This window comes from Rhinolophus ferrumequinum, chromosome 24, assembly GCF_004115265.2.
Source record: "Rhinolophus ferrumequinum isolate MPI-CBG mRhiFer1 chromosome 24, mRhiFer1_v1.p, whole genome shotgun sequence".
In the NCBI taxonomy this organism is placed as follows: Eukaryota; Metazoa; Chordata; class Mammalia; order Chiroptera; family Rhinolophidae; genus Rhinolophus; species Rhinolophus ferrumequinum.
The window spans coordinates 38729120-38749061 of NC_046307.1; the positions used below are offsets into that span (position 1 = coordinate 38729120).

General features: G+C 43.9%; 1 protein-coding gene across 2 annotated transcripts in view; it reads left to right on the top strand.

The window, feature by feature from the left end:
• The first annotated feature begins 10072 nt into the window (after window positions 1-10072).
• Window positions 10073-19942, top strand: part of CREBRF (CREB3 regulatory factor) — a 47674-nt gene continuing 37804 nt past the window's right edge. The window contains exon 1 of one of the 2 annotated variants that reach the window (XM_033096252.1): window positions 10073-10191. The gene's annotated coding sequence lies outside the window, so the exon portion shown is untranslated. Of the gene's footprint in view, window positions 10192-11306; window positions 11703-19942 lie in introns of those variants that run through there. The other variant, XM_033096253.1, reaches the window with a different exon arrangement.

Sequence of the window (19942 nt, forward strand, 5' to 3'; positions counted from 1 at the left end):
ATTTCTACTAAAAGGGCCTCTTTACCTAATTTCATGGAATCCATAAAGCTGACGTTTTGACGTCAAAGGGACCATAGTGATATGTGGTAACCCCATCGTTTTCTGGATAAGGGGTCTGAGCCCAGACAGGGAAAATCGCTTGCCCAGTTCAGTGCAGCTGGTCAGAAGCAGACGGGGGGAGTAGGGTCCATGTCTGCTAAGTCCCACTCGGGAGCTCGTCTCGCTCGCCACCCTGCCTCCCTCAGTTGCATTGGTCAGGAGCCAACTCGGGGCCTCGGGTGAGAGGGAAGAATTCTGCCATTGTGGGTGACCAAACTATCTGTCACTGGAGCAGCTTACTTGACCCTCAATCAATATTTGTCATCTGAGAAAGCAGTGCTGGTGGTTACTGTGGTTACACAGGATGCCAAGGTCTTTGAGCTCAGCCCGCGGGGGAAAGTGGACTGTAGCACAGCAGTGTACCAAATTCTTCAGGTCAGGCCCTGCAGCCCATTTCGCTGGGGGCCAGTCTGAAACCTTCCCACCTCTTGCCCCGGACTGCTTTCCAGCAGACCACCATGGTTTTGTAGCCGAGCCTCGTGACTGTCGGTAATGCAGTGGTACTTCCTCTTGAGTGTGGCTTTGTCTGTCCTGACTTCAGCGTACAGCAGTAGCTGCCAGGGAGCTGACCTCAGCCGTGGCCTGCTTACAGCAGAGCTTGAGCGGTTGCTTTGGGAGCTCTTCTCATTCATGATGGTGGGTTGGCACATTTCCAATTTAATGGCATAGTTGAAGGCAGAGGTCATGAGCCTGGCTGAGCTAAGTCCCCGAGTTCTGCCTTATTCTGTTACTTTGTACCGATCCATTTTTCTAGTTCTCATTTGCTCTAAGTTAGACATTGGGAAGGAAACTGGATTATGTTGCTTTTTTGCACTGGGACTTGTGTGCGATTTGGCGGGATCCGATTCCTGCAGACACGAGGGAGGAAGAGGAGTGTGTTGGCGGCACCGACAAGGACAGGATCACTGAAAGGACTTTACCAGGGACATTGGGTCATCCCCAGAAGGAAACGCCACGTCCTACTCAGTAAGCCTTCTCAGGAGGTAAAAGGCCCTAATAAATTAAGTAGCAGCTCAGGCCTGAACCTAGAGGGTTCTGTCTAAACCAGGGGTGTCCAAACTGCGGCCCGCGGGCCAACCGCGGCCCACAATCCATTGTTAATTGGCCCACAGCAAATTCCAAAAATATATTTAGTTTCCTTAAATAAACCAGGTGAGGCAATATGCACTTCACCTCAAGTGAGTGGCCCGGCTGTTTGTGTATTTTACCCCATATGGCCCTTGGTGAAAAACGTTGAAAAAAGTTTGGACACCCCTGGTCTAAACCCTGCTGGCACGTAATCCTAATGAGACCGTAATGGGCTCCGCATAAAGCCTATGAAGAGGAAAGGAGCTCATTACTTAGCCAAATTGGAACTAGAAAGATTGAGTGCCAGCCCCAAAAGGCCAGGTACTGTGACTGTCCCCACCTGGCGGTATTACTAGGACATGAGGGTTGATGACATCAATTCAGATTTTCAGGGAAACTCACCAAGGTCCCTTTGCCTAGGCAGTCACTTAACCCTTGAGCCTGGGTGCTCATTTATGAAAGGCTCAAGAATTCAGTGCAGTTAATCTATAAACTCAGATGTGTGTTCTCATCTCATCCTGACAGTTGAACCCTTTTGTTACGCCATGACCCAGTGTCTGAGGTGGATGCTTGTGAATCATATTTCCTCTTCCAGTTCCCTTGTGGGGCCTCCAGAGCTTGTCCAGGTGAACATGTGTGGCCTCTGGGGACCACCTGTAGACTCTAGCTTTGCATGCAGTCTCATTCCATCACTTGCTAGCTATGTAACTTGGGACAAATCATTTCATTTCTGAGCCTTAGTTTTTCCATTTATGAAATGAGGATAATACCTGCCCTTTCTGCTATACGAGGTTGTCACCAAATGAGATGGTGGTGGTGAAGATGATTTGTAAATTATAATACACAAAGGGTATTTTCCAAAGAAATGAAAATTTCCAGGATCCACTGACCGTACTTTTCTGTAAAGATAGGCCCCAGCAGAGCAGCCACCTGATTTGTTTTTCTACATGTGGTTTCTATTTTGATTAGCCATTTGTATTTGAGTTACAGAAAAATTCAAGGCACGCACCAGGCTCCAGGCCTGAGCTCTCTCAGAGAGATGGATGACTTAGAAACAATCGTAGCATAAATGTCTGGACCACATCCTTCCTGCCCTTCCAGGTTCTACCTACTAGCTCTTGTACCAGAATGGAAGTATTTCCGGCATGCATTTGAAGATGTAGTCAGAGTCACTGGTTTCTTTCAACATTGTTTTGTTGTTTTTTTAAACATACAGTGCTGTCTATATACCCTTGTCACTGACCCAACAATTGTTATATCTTTCGTTGGTGTTGCTTCAGAAGTAGCACTTTTCTTGTTCACTTCTTCTAGCCGGTTTTTTAGCAGTGGTCAGTGTCCTGCCATGCTGAGGCAGATTTAGAATTAAGAAATTATTTTAAATTGTTGCTCAGACTCATGGAAGATTTTCATCTTCAAAAATTGGGAGAGTTAGTTGCTCCTTTATTAACTATATTTAAATGATATTTTTAAATATCTATGTAAGATTTTAGAATAGTTTCATTACCCCATCTGTCGATGCAATTCTCTTTCATTTTGAGGAAAATATATTTAAAATGGAGATGGACTCTTAAGCAAAAGTTACGTATTGCATTTATCCCCAGCCCTTTATTTCAGCTGTCTCTCAAGAGTTGAATGGATGAAATTGTAGAAAATCCATACTTTTCAAAGGAAAAAAATCACAATGTAAAACACCACTGTAAAGGATATTTATCATAGCACAATTAATGGAAAGTAACCTTAATGCCCAACATAAGGAGACGTTTAGATAAGTCATGCTGCATCCAAATGAAGGAATATCACGGAGCATTTAATTGCAGTTTTTGCAGTTATTTTTAACCTTTTAAACCGCGATTACTTTTGCACCAATTTAATAATTTTTTCCCCCAGAATATATGCCTAAAAATGAGAGTGAAAAGACAAACAACAAAACTATTAACATTGCCTCTGGATGGTAATTGGAAATAATTTTAATTTTTTTTCCCCCAGCATTTTCTCCAGGGAAAATGTAATACTTCAGTAAAAAGAAGAAACAATAAAACTTACTTTAATAACAAAATATAATAGAATATTATGTTAGGAGGGAAAAAATGGGGTTTTAAACTTATGTACATAGCAGAAGTCCTGGTAGGAAATAGACCAAAATGTTGACAATGATTATTTATTTTACAACTTTGGTGTGTTTTCCAAATTTTCCACAGAGAGTATGTGTTACTATTATAATCAGGAAAAAAAAATGGTGTTTTCGGGGGGGGGGGAACCATTGTTAGAATAATGTTAGTACTTTAAACATTATATAACACACACTTTTTTTCTTTTAAGAGTAATTCAAAGTCAGGGGAAGTGAAGTCAGCCAGATTTATTAAAGCACTAAAGTGCTTCTGAATCAATGAAAACCAGTGGTTCACACAGCAATTCTGATTAACCGTTTCCATTGTGCAGGACAGCGCCGAGCATTCAGCTTAGAAAACTGGCCTTTTGTGTAGGTGCTCACAGCGACAGCACGGGGAAATGAAAAGGGAGCAATGATTTTGATTCTGCCCACATAGAAAAGTGGAAGCCTGGGGTATTAATGTTCTGGGGTGCCACATGGGTTAGAAAAAGCCCCACTGTTCTACTCCCAACTGCTCTAAGCAAATCTTTCATTCAGGCTGTGTCACTGCTTCAGTTAAAGCCCCCTCCTTGTGAAATGCATTGGCCCTTTTTCCCCTAACTCCCACTCCCCCCTCCCTGGGCCAACTCAAAACAATATTCTAGTGGCTGAGGATGCTGAGTGACTAATGCCTCCCGCTACCTGGAACACCTCTCACCCTTCTTAGCTCCGCTGGCTGACCCCAGAGTCAGGCCCTGGAGGCACTCGCCCACCTCCTCTCTTCCCAAGTTGTGACCCCTCTGGGGTCCCACAGCAGCCTTTGCTTATTTCTGTCACCCTACTGTATAATTTACAGGGTATTCTCCCTGAGGCTGCAAAAGTTTTGCTGGGCTGGATCCCTGGCTTTTTCAACGGTGAGATCCCTATAACCTTGTACACAGTAGGTGCACAATAAGTGTTATTTAATGTGTTGCGAGTCCTGTGGGAGGCCAGCTCTCAAATGAACATTTTGTGAATTCCATTTTCTAGATGTTGCCTTTGCGTCAAGTACTGGTAAAGCTTCAGCTGTCTGACATGGAGCTCTCAGGTCTTGCTCAGCCAGCTTCCTGAGCCTGGGACCCCTGCTCCACCCTCAGGAGGCCCCGCACCTGGTTTAATGCTCTGTTCTCGTCGGGATTCCTAATACTTTTGAGTAAGCTTCCCTATGTCTTCTTCATTTTGCACTTGGCCCCACAAGTGATGCAGCTGTGCCTGCACACTGGAGTGTGTCCCTCTGACCTTGGTGGGTCTGCATAGGGCATTACACACATATCTGCACATTCCTGGAAATCACCTGCAGAATTAGATGCATGTATACTTGTGTATGTTTTTCTGGAGAGGAAGTCTGGGGCTTTCATCAGACCCCCAGAAAAGCTCAGAACCACTGTCAATAATGACAGCAATTGCGAATCTTTACCTGGTGCTTGTGTGCCAGGCCCTAAGGAATCTACAGGTGTTGCCTCACATGTCACCAAATTGTAACTGGGCCAGGGCAGGGCAGAGAGCGGTACTGCCCTCCTTTCTAATACTCCCAACTCCTCTTCTCACCCAGAGAGGAGAGAGGAAAACCACCAACCGGGTCCTCCCTGTTCTCGTGGCGTTTGTGGGAGCCCAAACCTGTTATACGTCCTTTGTTAGGGGGAGAGAATTCCCCCCACGTTTTCCTAATCCCTCTTCAATTCCCAGTGCTACTCCCAGTTTTCCCAAAGGTGAAGTTTCTCTTGCCATGCTGGGAAGAGGTGATTGGTTAAGTGGGCAAGAAGCCCCCTCACGTCCCGCCGACTGGTTGTAGGGGCAGCGGGAAAGAGCTGTAGCCAGCTCCCTAGGACTCCTGCAGCCAGACTCCTTTTGGCTTGAGCATGAGTGATGGGTGCACTGCCCAGGTTGGCAGGGAGCAGGTGCCCTCAGGGTGCGTATGGAAAGGCAGGTGGCCACTGAGTACAGGGCTGAGCGAGGGCAAGGTTTTCCCCTGGTACTGCCCCTCCTAACACAGAATCTCCAGTTGCCATTCAGGTGTGTTCATGTCTTTATGTTTCACCGTGACAGGAGTGAGTGCAGGTGCAGGATATCGCATTTACACATCTCACTCTGGGACCGGGTCTTCTGAAAACAGGATGAAAACTCAAAACTACTGGGCACCGTCCCGGTTTTGCTGTAGCGTGGAGAAAATTTATGACCTTGTGAACTTGGGGTGGGGGGGAAACAGCTGGATACAGACGACGCCCCACTGTCACCCTCAATTTTCTGAACATTTTATGATTTATTTCTTTCCCATAACAATCTCTCTGAACTGTTTACTTCCTATATTTGTAAACCCAGCTTCACAGTTTGACACCAAATTGGGTCCTTGGGCGTGTGTGTCCATTTGTGGTTCAACAAACTATTATGGCTACAGGTCTTGGTTCCTGCTTCTTATCAATCTGTTCCTCCACTTTGTGTTTTTATCGTCCTACTTCTAGCCTCACCAACAAGAATGTCTCATTGTACCTGTCCTTTGGGAGTCTTTCCGACAACAAATGCTAGATTGTTCTCGCTCCCTCGCTTCCTGGTTTGCTATCAGTTAGAGTTGCTGATACTAACAGTGTGTGTTCAGCTCGGCACTGACAAAAAACCAAACCAAACCAAAAAACAAAACCCACAGGAACTATTAGTTGTCCTAGAAGTTTTCAGTCTTAGTGAAATGGAACAGGGAAACTGCCGGAAAATAATGGAATCAGAAAACAGTCTGAGTTGCTTGCTGCTTTCTCTTAACCATGCGACTTTCCTTTCTCTGCTGCGGCTTGTCTTCTCAGAAGTTTCCAGTCATATTCCCCCTGGCAGGTGGACGTGGGGAGGGGCGACCAGCACCGGGGAGCACCTGTTATGCATCCGGTCCTGCGAGAAAGTGGCCTTGAAACCCACATGTGTCATGTTCTTAACAACCGCCCGAGGGCCACCCCTCTTGCAAACTCCCTCTTGCAAACGCTCTCGTGTTGTCGGCTTTCCATCTTAGTCTGCTTTACCAGGTTCCGCGTTCCTCCAGGGCAAGGACCGTGCCTTTGTGTACCTGTTAGGCACTCAACAAATGTCACTTTCTTTATTTCTCTCCCTTCCCTTCCTCTACTCATCCCTGAACACAGACTTGAATATGTCGTCTAATGACAGTGCCTCGCATGCTCCGTAACTCAAGGATATATTAGCGTTTAGGCAACTTGATTTAATTGAAGAAATGATATCAAGGCACATGATGTGAATATTAGAAAGCAATAAGTCCATTAAGTGCTCAGTTGGGAGGCAGAGGAAAGGAGATTAATGAGGGCAGAAATAGATGAAGATGTGGGATCTCGAGTCATGGCGGGTGAATAGGGTTTGGGGTGTTAATCTGTGCATTCAGATCACCAGTGGTTATTAAGCTCCTATCCCAGGGCAGGCCTGGTTCTGGGGTTGGAGACTGAGGAATCAGGTAAATGATAAGTAAATGATAGACTAGGGAAAAGCATTTGGGACTGAATTTGGCGCTTTCTGGGAGAAGTGAGAAACAGAAGCTCAGAGCTGTCACTTAACACTATATCCTCTTGAGAGAGGTAAGGCAATGGGAAGAACCGATCTTTCTTCTTCCCCCAAAGAATATCTTTTAGGAGAGATGAATGAGGGATGGGTACCCACTGCCAGCCCTCAATTAGTATATCGTTTTAATTCACCCTCAGCAATGCTCGTCTTCTCAGGAAGAAAATCGGTTTTTAGTATATGTGCTGCCGAAGCGAGCACTCGGTTTTTAGAAGTAACAGAAGGACACAGCTTTTCCTGGAGATCTTCCAGCTTTGAATTAATTCATCTCACTTCTGAAGCTGTGAAATCTTAACATACCACACAGGTCCAGGGGGTTCTGAAAGGAAACACTTAGATTCAAAAGGATAACACTCGCTTAGAAGACATGTGCATAATCAGCAGGCTGGGCTCGGTCTGGGCTCTCGCGAAGACGTACACACATGAAGCTTAAACTTTCAGGCCATAAGGAAAGTTCGGACCTATGGCAACTGCTTTAGTTTTTTTCAAGAGAACTCAATGTTAAAGTTAGAAGTATTGTAGAGAACATCCGGTTCTAGTCCATATCCCTGCTGGTGAGGAACTTGGAACCCAGAGAGGTCCAGCCTCTCACCCTGGACCTCCTAGTTGGTCAAGTTCAAATTGGGGTCTCGGGTCCAATAACAGTGTTCCAAATACATCTAGGTTTAAAGTGGGTGAAATGTCTGCACAAAGAATATCTCTAGAAAGATACACAGAGTGGGAAACTGATTGCTCCTGAGAAGGGGAACCCGGGTGGGAGGGAGACTTGATATTCACTGAGTACCTTTTTTACCTTTTGAATTTTGTGCCATGTATATGTTACCTACTCAAAAAAGGAGCTAATTTATTTTTAAGAATTCAATGGAGCCCTAAGTATTGTTTTGCTCCCCGCCGTTGTCTCACGTTCTTGTAAAACATACTTTTCTGACTCAGGCTGTCCCAATATGATTCTGCAGGAGCAAGGTTAAGCACTTTGGAAGTGGCGATGGCAGTTGATTACTAAATACTTTGTGGCTAGAACAAGAAGAGCCTCCTGAACCTCAAGCCAGTGCTATTCCAGAGCCCCAGCTTCCTGTCAACTTTGTGGCATAATCTGGCAGGATAACCCCCAGGGAAACACAAATTAACAGTCAGTGATTTTATTCACTTCAGAACAGGGTATAGTCATGAACAAACCTCGATCGAAAGGTCTCTGTTAGCCAAAACTCTGTCCTCCAAGACACTGGAAGATGCAAAGGTGAGAATCCAAGGTAATTCCCTAGTAAACGCCTTCAATGGGCACAGCCTAGTGCTAGAAGGATCAGGCTGGTCCTTGACTCCAAGGAACTGGTGCCCAGTAGAGGCGGTGAAAATGCCTGTGTCCTGAGAGCAGTGTAACAATGGCAGAGCTAACCATCTGCTGGAGTTTTTCCAAAAATAGTATTAAAAGAGAGGATAGCGTATGGTGTATTCCAAGAGATTTAATGCATGAATTTCATTGACTGAGTGAGAGGAAGCATAGCACAAACTTCCCAAGCTAGTTTTTCTATTGGGGTTTCAATGTTAAACTCCAGTTGATATGGAAAATTAGAATGTATATGTTAGACTTAAAATAAGAAAAAAAAATGCTATTTACCGTGCAGTAGGGAAAATACTCATTCCTTCATTGGGTATTGAGATCTTATGGCATTTTGAAGGATACAGAGGTGAGATTTACTTTCCTCTTAGGTATTTACATATACCTTCCTACTAATATTGTGTACAGAAGTACTATTTTAGTGGATGTTGAGCTGCTAAAGTCTAGAGTTATCCTTACTTGCTATTTCATCTACAGTAGATCTTCTACGATGCGTTTGAAACAATCTAGTAATAGTTCTACCATTCATTAATTGTTCACTATACGTAATGTACTATGGTAAGGGCTTATATGAATTTTTTGACTGAATTCTCACATCTGCCCCATGAGGTACATATTATAGAGGAGCCTTGCAGAAATCAAATAATTTGTGCTGGTTCACATGTGGTAGAGAGCAGGGATCCAAATCCAGGTTGTTATTCAGCCAGTATTTAATGACTGCCTATGTGCCAGGTAGAGGATAAACCTGGATAAAGGTAGAGGATAAACAACACACTGAGTCCCTGTCCTTTTGAAGCTTGTTATAGAAGTCTTTCGCACTCCAAAGTCCATTGCTTTGACGTTGACATTATACTACTTCCTTAGATCAATGCAAAGAAGAGCTACGTGTTCAAAGTCAGTTACTCCTAAGACAAAACTGGCATCCTGAAGGAAACTGGCCAAGCATTTCAGTCCCCTAATCCTACATTCCCTATGCTTACTAAAATCAGATTTCTGTTCTGTGCTCAGAAGTAGAAAAGTAGTCTGGAAACACAGGCTATGATAGCTGGGTCATTTACTAGCTGCCTGACCTTAAGTTTAACTTAACCCCTCTGAGCCTTAATGTCCCTGTCTGAAAATTGGTGTATTACCATTGCATGTGCTTGTAGGGATAATTAAATGAGGCAGTAAGTCCCTCACATAGTACCCCTTCAATAATAAAGGGTCGCTATTGCTAGTAATAGGGTTGGGAAGCACAAGAGAATTTCAAGGCCCCGTGTTATGAAGGCTTTTTTTATCCAAGCGCTTCTAGTGGTCTAGTTTGTGTAAAGGTCTTCTCTCTCTTAAGGGTGCACGCAATCTGATTATCCCCGTGTCTGGGGCACAATGACTATTAGTTGAATGAATTATTTGAGTGAATACTAGTTGAACGACTGAAGGCAAGGTCAGTCTCTCAGTGAATTAAGTTCAGATGGGTAGGATATTTATAAAACAGAAAGTCGATACAATCCCCCCTCTAATTAACGCCCTCTGTTCCCGTAGTTCCCTTCAAGTTTCATTGAACTGTAAAATGGGCATACGGACACTTCAGGCCCAACCGCGTAGTTGAGCGATCAGACAAAACGCTGGAGGTCAAAGCCTCTGTAAACGAACATCCTCTACAACGTGCGTGAGGCTGGATATCAGAGACGGCCCTCGCCCACGCTGCAGTGGCGGGCGCCGAGTCCACGCTCCGCCCCCCTCTTCCTGGTTTTTCCCGGCAACCCGCCCCTCCGGCGTCATGTGACAGGGGTGCCCTGCTGAGCCGAGCTCCTCATTGGCCGGGCTGTAGAACGCTTTGCGATTGGCCGGAGGCCGGCGGGCCCCCGCCTCCCTCCTCCTCCTCGCCGCGGCCCACGTGAGGGGGGCGAGTCACGCGATTTCCGGGAACCCGTCAGGAAGGACATAAACAAAACAAACCCGAGGCAGCATGGAGAGGGGCCGCGGCCCCTGCAGCGGAACCGGACCCAGCCCCTGAGCCACCCCACACCCACAGGTGAGCGCCGCTGCCTGCAGCCCGTAGCCCGCAAGGGCTTGGGCTGGGGGACGAGCCAGGCGGGGGGCGGAGGAGGGCCGCTGGCCTAGGAGGCAGCAGCGCCGGGGCTCTGAGCCGGGCCGGCACGGGGCGGGGGCCGGGACCAGGGCCGAGTCTGGGGGCGCGCGGGCCGCAGGCTGCCTCCTGCCGGTCACGGGGGCTCCAGGCCCCCTCCCCCACCCTCGGCCCGGGACAGTTACATAAAAGCGCGGGGCGACGGTAGAGGGGACCCACAGGCGGGAGGCAGGCTAGGCCAGGGATGGGCAGCACCGGGCGTCCGCCTTGCCGGGCCGCCAGCTCCTTCACCGCTGCCTCAGAGCCCGGGGCCGTGGCTGCCTGCAACCGGCCTGTCAGAGAAGCGAGCGGGTGGGAGGGGCCGGGGAAGGGAGGGGAAGAGAGGCTGGCGGGGGAGGAGGAGAGAGAGGGGCGTGTGAGTAAGGGCCGGAGCCACAAAGGTTGGAACCGGGCTGGCAGGAGACAGGGAGGCTCTGACTGGGGGTAGGAGGGTCCAGGCAGGGGTGTCTCGGGAGTAGTTGCTCCCCCTTCCCGTCCCCGCCCCAGCGATAGGCAAGAGGGGCCTCCCTCCCGGGATTTGTTTATATGTCTTCTCAAAGCAGCTTGAAGCTGCTCGGAGGCGGAGCCCTCGACGCGGAGTGGCAGGCCTTGCCGTCCAATAGGGCAGGCAGACGGGCGCAGCCTCGCCAATGGGCGTAGGGGAGGCGGTGCCGCGGTCCCCCAATTGGGTAGGCTGTGTCGGGGGTGGGCCGGGTGGGGCGGCCATGTTAGATGGGAGGGGACCGGTGGCGGTGGGTCCCTGAGAGGGGAGGAGACAGGGCAAAGGGCGAGGGAGCCGGGCTGGGGGCGCTTCGGGTGTCCGAAGGCGAGTCCGATCGGACCAGGAAGTAGCTCAGGGGAGCCTCACCCCGACCCGCCGCTCTCCCCACCCGAGCAGAGGAGGCAGGGAGGTACCGAGGGCAGTCCAGCCGCCCCTGGGGGTGGTTCCTGGGACTAGATGGAGCTCAGTCTCTGGATTCTCCCTCTTATTCGGCCCTACGCTTCCTGACAAGCCGGGTTGCCAAACCCTGTAATTGCCCTTTAAATCAAGATAGTAAACCTTTCGCTGTTTCTGAGCGGACTTGAGCTTTAAGACTACTTTAAGAAGGTACTTGGATAACTAGCTAGAGGTCTGAATTTCTACACCAGGCCTCAGATAGAGTCAGACAGGGAGGAGGAAGTTCTGCTTTTCTGGGTTTTGCACCGAGAAAACCAGGACTAGGAAAACAGACAAAGTTAAGGGCTTGTCGGGGTTTCCATTTTTTCATCAAGGTACCTTCTAAAGATCAGTCTCTCACCCCCAACCCCTAGTCTTAATTTGCCCCCTTCACATTGGTAGCTCGTGTAAATGAACTTAATGAGAAAATTACGTTAGGTTTGAAGGTTCTTTAGGACTTTGTCTTGCGAATAACCTGCAGGTGAGAAATAGGATCAAGATCTGACTTCTTTTTAAAAAGCAGAAAATAAGACTTCTGGGTAAATCTTGTTATCTGTGGTAAACTGTCACTTGATTGCACTTTAAATATTTTTTCCAGTTGTCTTTTTAAATCCAAAATAGTTAGGAGAAACACCACGGAAGAAGGGGGAAATGGTTTGAGTAGTTACAAAATCACTAATTGTACTTTAATTGTTTCGGCATCCTGTTGGACTTATTAAATGCTTAATTTAACTTTATGTTAACATCAACTTACAACCTGTGACTACATTGGTATTATCAAAGGTACCAGGCTGTTGATGATGCATCTTTGGTTAAGCACTTAGGGGTAGGAACATGCCTCAGATATATCATGCAAGGGCTGTTCAAGAGTTGGCTGTATTATTTAGGTATTTGCATTGTCTACTGTTTTGTTAACTGGAGAAAAGATAATTGGCAAATGATTTATCAATTTCTCTATTAATTTGACATGGTTGATTCACAGTTCTGTTAAGAATGATACGTAAAAATATAATCCCTGTTTAGGTGGTAGACTCCAGTACTTAAATATAACTTTAACAGCAAATAAAAATATTAGCTTATTTTTTTCCCTCTTATTCTAAGAATGGCAAATAGATCCACTAGAACTTATTTGGGTGTAATTCTTTTATATGACTGATCTAGCATCTTTGGGGTTTTTAAGCTAGTAAGCAAAGAAGAGGCTAAATACATCCAGAAGAAGAGATTTTTGTTTGCTCCACTTGCCATCCCATTCTCTGTCTGTCATGGCAAGGGAAAAGAAACTTTTATAAAGACTTTGTCCTAGTTTATTAGTTCATTCATTGTGTGTGCGTTCTTGGATGTTAGCGTAAGGAGTAAAGGAATAACTAGTATGGTTCCTGGTGGTGGTTAACTAAGTACAAGTGACAGTACAGGTACGATGAACTTCTATGTTGATTCTATTAATGCAGTGCAGTTTTTAAAAGATTAAGAGGACCGATCGCTTTTAAAGTTTATTTTATGATTGCTTTTAAAGTTTATTTTTTAGTCAAGATTGACAGTTTTATGACTTTGAATCACCAGTTGTTCCATGTGGGTTTCTACTTGGATGTTTTTGGGGCAGAATTCTTTTTCACCATATTTCAGTTCATCTTCCAGGGTAGATAAACTCTTAGGCTGGACATAAATTTGTCAGCCCATTGGTTCCGATGATTCTAAGGTAGGGTCAACAGGCAAATGTTTAGGTTTTTGTGGTCCATATGGTCTCTGTCACAATGACTCAGCTCTGCAAACTACCATAGATAATATGTTTGGGGCTATATCCCAATAAAACTTTATTTACAAGAGCAGCCTGTGGTCGAAGGCTGTAGTTAGTTGGTCAAGCCCTGTTTCCTGACATCAGTCACTGGGTTCTGAGTACTTCGATGTTCAGATATTGCAGAACATAAACACGCACTTGAACTAATATTTGAGCATGTGCATCATGTATATATCTCCTGCCTTGAATAATTTTTAGAATTAGAGCACATGACAACCTTGTATTCTATATTTTTATTTCATTTGCAAATAGATGTTTTCCTGAAAACACATTTCAAATGAACGTTGGAATATTAAGTTCTATTTAAGAAATGCGTTCAGAATGAAAAAACTTTGGCTTTAAGCTATAATATCTAAGAACCTTAACATATTCAAGGGTATGGTCCCATTGAAGTTTAAAAGTGCATTTATCATATCATTCCTTACAAAACCTCGTATAGCTGTTTCAAGAGATGTTAGGCAAGTTATTAGTCAACACACCTAGCTCATATATACATACATATATGTGTGTATATATATATATATGTGTTTATACGTGTGTATGCGTATATATGTGTGTGTGTGTGTATATATATATATATATAAAACAATTCATTTGGAAGCCACATTGATTATGCCGGTGCCTGAGATGTTTATAGAATTACCTAAGTAGAGTAGGATACTTTTTCAAATCAGACCCAGAAAGATACAGGTTGCACCACACCTCCTTGGAAAATGTCAAGTAATGCTAAGTGCCCACTGAAGCAGAGATGCCTTAACCTGAAAATATAACACAGGCAAATCCTTAATTTTGTCAGCTTTCTTCTTTGTTTTAATGTGATATTTTCCCGTTTTTTTTTTTTTTTTTTGATGTGAACTGGATTTCAAGTGCAAATCTGAAAGTTTAGAAAGGAGAACATATTTTAACTGCCTAAAACTGTATCGTCTAGTTTCCAGTTCTAGTTAACCTACTGTTTGGCTTGGTGACTGTGGGTAACTCCGTTTATTAATTTGTATTGGTAAAGATCAATGATATTTTCTATCTCACAGAGGGATATTGGGAAATCGTTGTTGTGTTCTCAAGCTCTTGCATTTTGAATATGCTAATACCTTGGGCTGCTTGGAACCATCTCTCCAATCTGGATTCGATTTTCTCTTGGCTTTATTGCTGCTTAGTGCTAATCTTTTTAGCACTTGCCTTACTCTACAGTATTTCTCTACCCATTTAACAGGTGAGCTCCTTAAGTTTAGAGTCGGCCTCTTATTTCTATATCCCCTGTGTCTCTGAACACTTTTTAGTGCTTCTGAGCTGTTTAAATAAATGATGCTAAAAACTATTTATCTGGAAGGTAATAAACCCAGTCTGCTGTTAGTAGAGATGTTGGGCTTTTTTTAGTTGGAAGGGAGGAATTAATCACCATCTGCTCAAATAGAAAGCCTTCATTTAAAAACTGACCCTTTTAAACAAAGTTTATATAGAGGCTATTTTGGTGATGTCAAAAAATCCCTTGAATGCTTTAAACTTTTTTGTCAGATAAATTCCATTCGTTAGCCTTGTTGAATACTCCTTCCAGGCACAAAAAAACCTTGTCTTTTGTCCTTTGGATTTGTGTTTGGCTCTTGGCACACTTGGCAAATGTGAGAGGAATCTCATTTCTTAGCGGTTTGGGATAATTGTTCATCTGTATATCAGGGTCCCCTTTTGGAAGGAAGCACTGTTATAAAATCATTCTTGCTAATAATTCTGATTCACCACGGTGGGGAGGGCTAGACTTCCAGTTTGATGCAGGGGAATGCAGTGGTTCTTTGTGACTGCAGTACCACCCCATTCCGTCGCCAGCCAAGCCTTGTTTGCCTTTTCACCAGTTCCTGACATTTCTTCCAAAATCTATACTGGAACTCTCTTCCCTAAACAACTTTCTAAACTAGTCACTCCCTGCTTATTCCCAGTAACTGATCAGCCTGTCATTCTGTCCTTTTAACACCAAAACCACTTGCACACCTTTTGTTACAAAGTCATGTTGTCACTTATCTTTGGGTATTGCTGACTTTGATAGTTTCCCGTGAAAGTCATGAGCTTGCGGACTTCTTGTCCTGCTCCAGTTTTCTTCAGATTCTTGTTGTACGCTTATTTTCTTCAGTAAAGTCTTCTGCCTTTGAGAGTTTAAGGTGCTCCTTTTCTAGAGGAAGTTACTCTTTTGCTACACGCCATTCCTGATGCAATTTGTCTTCTCAATTATGTTTGCCATTCACCGAGAAAATTAAAAGCATTACAGAAATCAGACTTCAAAGAAAGTGCCGGATGGTTTGGGGAAGAACTAGGGGTAGGGTAGATGTACTCTTGTTCAAAAGATTCACTTGTAGAATCCCTTCAAACAGCAAGGCTCCTAGCGTCCTACTTGTGTTGTGTAAGATGGGGTGGACCTGACGGTTTTTGGGACTGCTTTTTAGTAAGCGTTTTCGTTCTTACTATTGAATCCTCTTTTGGAGTTGCCCGTAGACTAGTAGAGGAGACAGACATTGCAGCTCAACATTGTGATAATGTTTAGAACAACATGTTCTGAAAATAAGGAAGAGGGACTACTAACTCTGCCTGGGAAAGTTGGAGAAGCTCCACAGAGAAGGTGGCATTTGAACTGGGTTTTGAAGACCAGTGAAGGAAGCATTGTCGTTAAGTCAAGGAGGTCTAAAAAGTGTGCGACGCGTGTGGGATGGGGTTGGGTATGAGAGGGCTTCATCTAAGGGGGCGGGGGGATGGAGGGTGGGAAGGAGCAGATGGAGGCGGGGGAGGAGACTACTTTGCGAGATTTAGGAGAAAAGAACTTTCTTGCTTTCCCCTTGTCCGCTAATTCTCCTGGGCCTACTGTCAAGTCTCTGGGCTCTTTTCTCTGTAGCTCTGACTTTGGTTGGTCTTTTTCCCCAGTTTTTACGTTTACTTTTAATCCCTCATCAAGTTCTGACACGCTTCCCTTCTCTCTTCTAATCTGTCGGTACCAAGGTACCTTTGATTCTGACCCAGTGTGCCCCTAGTCTTTATTTCACCTCCGTCTTCATTCCTACCTTTATTCCCTTTGGGTGCCTTTTCCCCCTTTTTGATTCTTCCTTTTCCTTTTGCTTTATTTAAAAACAAAACTTCTTTCACACTATCTGCTTCTTTTGCATATGAACAACAATATATGTCTGAGGTGATTCCCTCTTGGGAAATCTTGTAGGATCAACTTGTCTTTGATACCTATTCAAATACTAATTATCCATCTCTATCCATCTCTTTCCTTTTATGAAGCATTTTCCTTTGTATTCAGAGATGCTACTTCTCATAAACCACAGTGCAGAATATGACTGCTTATATACCGTGTTTTCTACTTCTTATGCACCTTTAAATGGTTCTATGATGAGATCCAATTCAAAACTCACCTTTTCCCGACGCTTTCCCACACTTTCCCAGGTGGAGATGGTTAGACTCTTCTCAGTGGTTTTATAGAATTTTCTAAACACTTCTTTTTAAAAGCAGCTTTATTGAGGTAAAATTTACATAAAATGTACCCAATTTTCAGTTGTGACAAATATATGCAGTCATCTAACCATCTCTGCAGTCATGATGTGGAACATTTCCATCACTGCGAAAAGTTTCCTCATTCTCCTCTTCACCCCGGGCCCCGAGTTCTCAAATTTTACTCTCTATCCCTATGATTTTGTCTTTTTTGGAATTTCGATAAATGCAGTCATAGGATGTGTTGTCTTTCGAGTCTGGCTGCTTTTACTTAATGCTTTTGAGATTTATTCATGTCTTTTTGAGGAACAGCTGAATACTTGTTATTGTATAGATGTACCACAATTTGTCCATTGGATATTTGGGTTGCTTCCAGATTTTAGGCTGTTGTGAACAAAGCAGGTATAAACTTCACATACAGGTCTTTTAAATATCTCTTTTAACATTAACTGTCTTTTATTTGGAGGTCAAGTTGCAGAATGGTTAAGAGTGCAAGTCCTGGAGTTAGTTATAGTCACAGACTTTTTGCTAGCTCTGTGTTTTGAGAATCTCTAAGCTTAGATTCCCCATCTGTAAAATGGGACTGGCTGGAGATTGGAGCAAGCGGGAGAGCACAGGCCAGTTTAAAGGGATAACTCGGACTTCAGTTGAAGGGATTTTGTTGGGAATCTGTATCCAATGTTGTCATGTCTAATTATTTTTCCCCCTAATAGAGTGGCATTTGATAACAGGATTAAGAAACTTTATATGAAATTTCCAATTTAAATGCTGACAATTAAAATTTATTTTTTGGAAACATTAACGTGTGGGCTGAACAAAACCCATATGTAGCCATTGATTTGTGACTGCAGTACAGTTTGAGACTTTTGCTTTAAATCTTAAATCAGCTAATTTTGTCTTTTTGTTTTAAAATGTACATAAGCCTGGTAGAGTGAACTTGTTAGGACTGTGCCTTATATATTAGCATAATAATTTGCTGGTTGTCCAAACTCCCAAGTTAAAAATGTATGAGTTACTGTAAATGAATTTTATTCTGTCCTCAGATTGGAGGGATATAAGAATTCTGAGTGTCTGTTAGGAGGGTCGGACCAGGTTCTTGTCACACTTTGTACTTGTCTGATAGCTGCTGATTCTATTCAAAGCTGTGTTTTCCCAGCAGTTGAAATAGTCAGCCTCCTTTGTTTGATTTATTCAGAACCCTATTGAGACAAGTATGGCATAGATTAAACTGCGTGTGTGTTTATTAGAAACTGTAAGGTATTATAGATATAAAGATAAATTTTCTATAGGTCCATTCCCTGAGTTGCCCAAAATCTGTGGTAAAGCCAGTATAACTATAAAAAGAGATAAATCATATGTAATTGTTTGAACAATAAGCGCAATAATCTCTCTGAAGAAGCCCTTTCGCCTTGTAATGTATCCGCCGATTCTTTATGGTGTATAGAGGTTACTGGTTTGCAGCTTTGTGAATTACTTTGTGAACCCAAAGATCCTTTTGTTGATTAAACCAGCATAATTGACGTTCACCCTCATAAAGCCAGGGCAAGGGTGTTAAATGACCTGTGTTGCCTGCGTATCCCTTATTCACCCTCATTCCAGGCAGTTGGGTTTTTGTGATAATTAAGTGTGTGGAATTTAGACAATCTGAGATTGAGTTGTTTGGGTTCATAACTTCAGTTAGCAGCAACAACCCAGGAAAATCTTATACCAAGGAAGGAATCTGAAAATAAAATCAGCCACCATTTATTGTCTGTTTTGTGCCAGGGCTAGACACTTTACGTGTTATCGTGAAGCACAATATTCTTGCAAAGTAAGAAGGGGAATTCCTGTATTTACAAATAAAAGAAGGCAAGGGAGAATCTGGAATGAAGTTCCAAATATTCAGTGATAAAGGAAAACCTTTCATCTTGAATCTAGAGTTTGCTTCTCATAGAGGAAGCCTTTTAGGAGGATTAGAATCACAGAGGCAGCCAGCCGTTCTCAGTGTTGAAAGACATGACCTCAAAACTATATTCATCATCTCTTTGTAACCCTGTGCTGTAACCTCTGTATCAGCTGTTCTGTAGTCCGGTGCCCATTTCACAGAGTAGGAAGGAATTGGAAGAGAATTTCAAAATTGTCTGTACATTCATGCTACTTTTGAGAAGTGTCAAATCTGAGAAAGGAGGGAGGAGAAGAGCCCAGATCCTTCATAACAGAACCAAAGTTCGGGCATGTCCTGTGATGGATGTTTCCCTGGAATCTTGTTGTATGGCCCAAGTGTGGTCTTTCCTTCAACACTGTCTGCTTTTATGCTGCTGCTGAACAGCTCAGAAAATGAAATGATTCTTTAAAACTCCAACCTCAACTTGCATTACATATTTTGTTTTAATTAAAAGTGTGTGTGGGGGGAGGGAGGGATGGAGGGGGAGAGAGAGAGAGATTGAGAGAGAGAGAGAGAGAGAGAGAGAGAGAGAGAGAGAGAGAGAGAGAGACACACCAGAGTAACATATCAGTCCAGAGTAACATATCAGTCCAGTGCCTGGGTTCAGTTGGTTTAAATAAGTTTTAATCCTTGTCCTTTCTCTGCCATCTCCTCCCTAAACAAGAATTATCTCAGGTCTTTAAAATTATCTGAAATTCAAACAGCACTCTTCCTGGAAATTTAGAAGAAAATTCAGGAATACGGTTTTAAATATTTTTGCCATATGATACTACAGTGGTTCAAGACACAAATTATCAAGCTACTGCACGATACCTCCGAGCACGTAAAAGATGCTCAATAAATATATATTAAATGACTGACTTCTTTGTAATGTCCTCTTTGTATATGAAGAACCTCACACCCCATCTCCTTATTCAGAAGGGCCTGTGATCTTGAGGTGTCTCTTTCATTGTCAGTCAGCTTTGTCTGGATGTGTGTGTTGGGCAGGCGTTGCTTTTGGCGTGCACTGTGGTGAAATAGACATGAGATGTAATGATCATTCTCCGAGGTTTTACAATCTGGTAGTGGAGGCAAGGGGTTGGGGAGGATGAGAAAGAGGGAAAACGTGAGCAAAGGCATACAAGGCCAGAGTCTCACTGTTGGAGCTCCTTAGTGGAGTGGAGTGGGATTGTAAGTACCTCACGGATTTGGGGGAAATGGAAAGATCAAGCAAATATTAGTGTTATAGAAGAGTAGTGGAAGATGGGGTTGGAAAGAGTTTCATTGTGTTTGAGTATCTTGAGCATTATCCAAGAGATGCTTTGGAGTTGCTGCAAACGTAGGAGCACAGTGCTGATATGATGTGGTGGTTCAGGGAGAATAATTTATAATGGGGCAGAAGAACTGGAGAGGGAGAGGCTGGAGGCAGGAAGATCTGTAGGCAAATATTGGAATGGTAAACATAAAATAATGAGGTCCAAGTAAGGTTGAGAAAATGGGAAGGGCCAAGTCAAACAGATGCATGTGTGCTCACTGCAAGGGAAGTTGTCAGTTG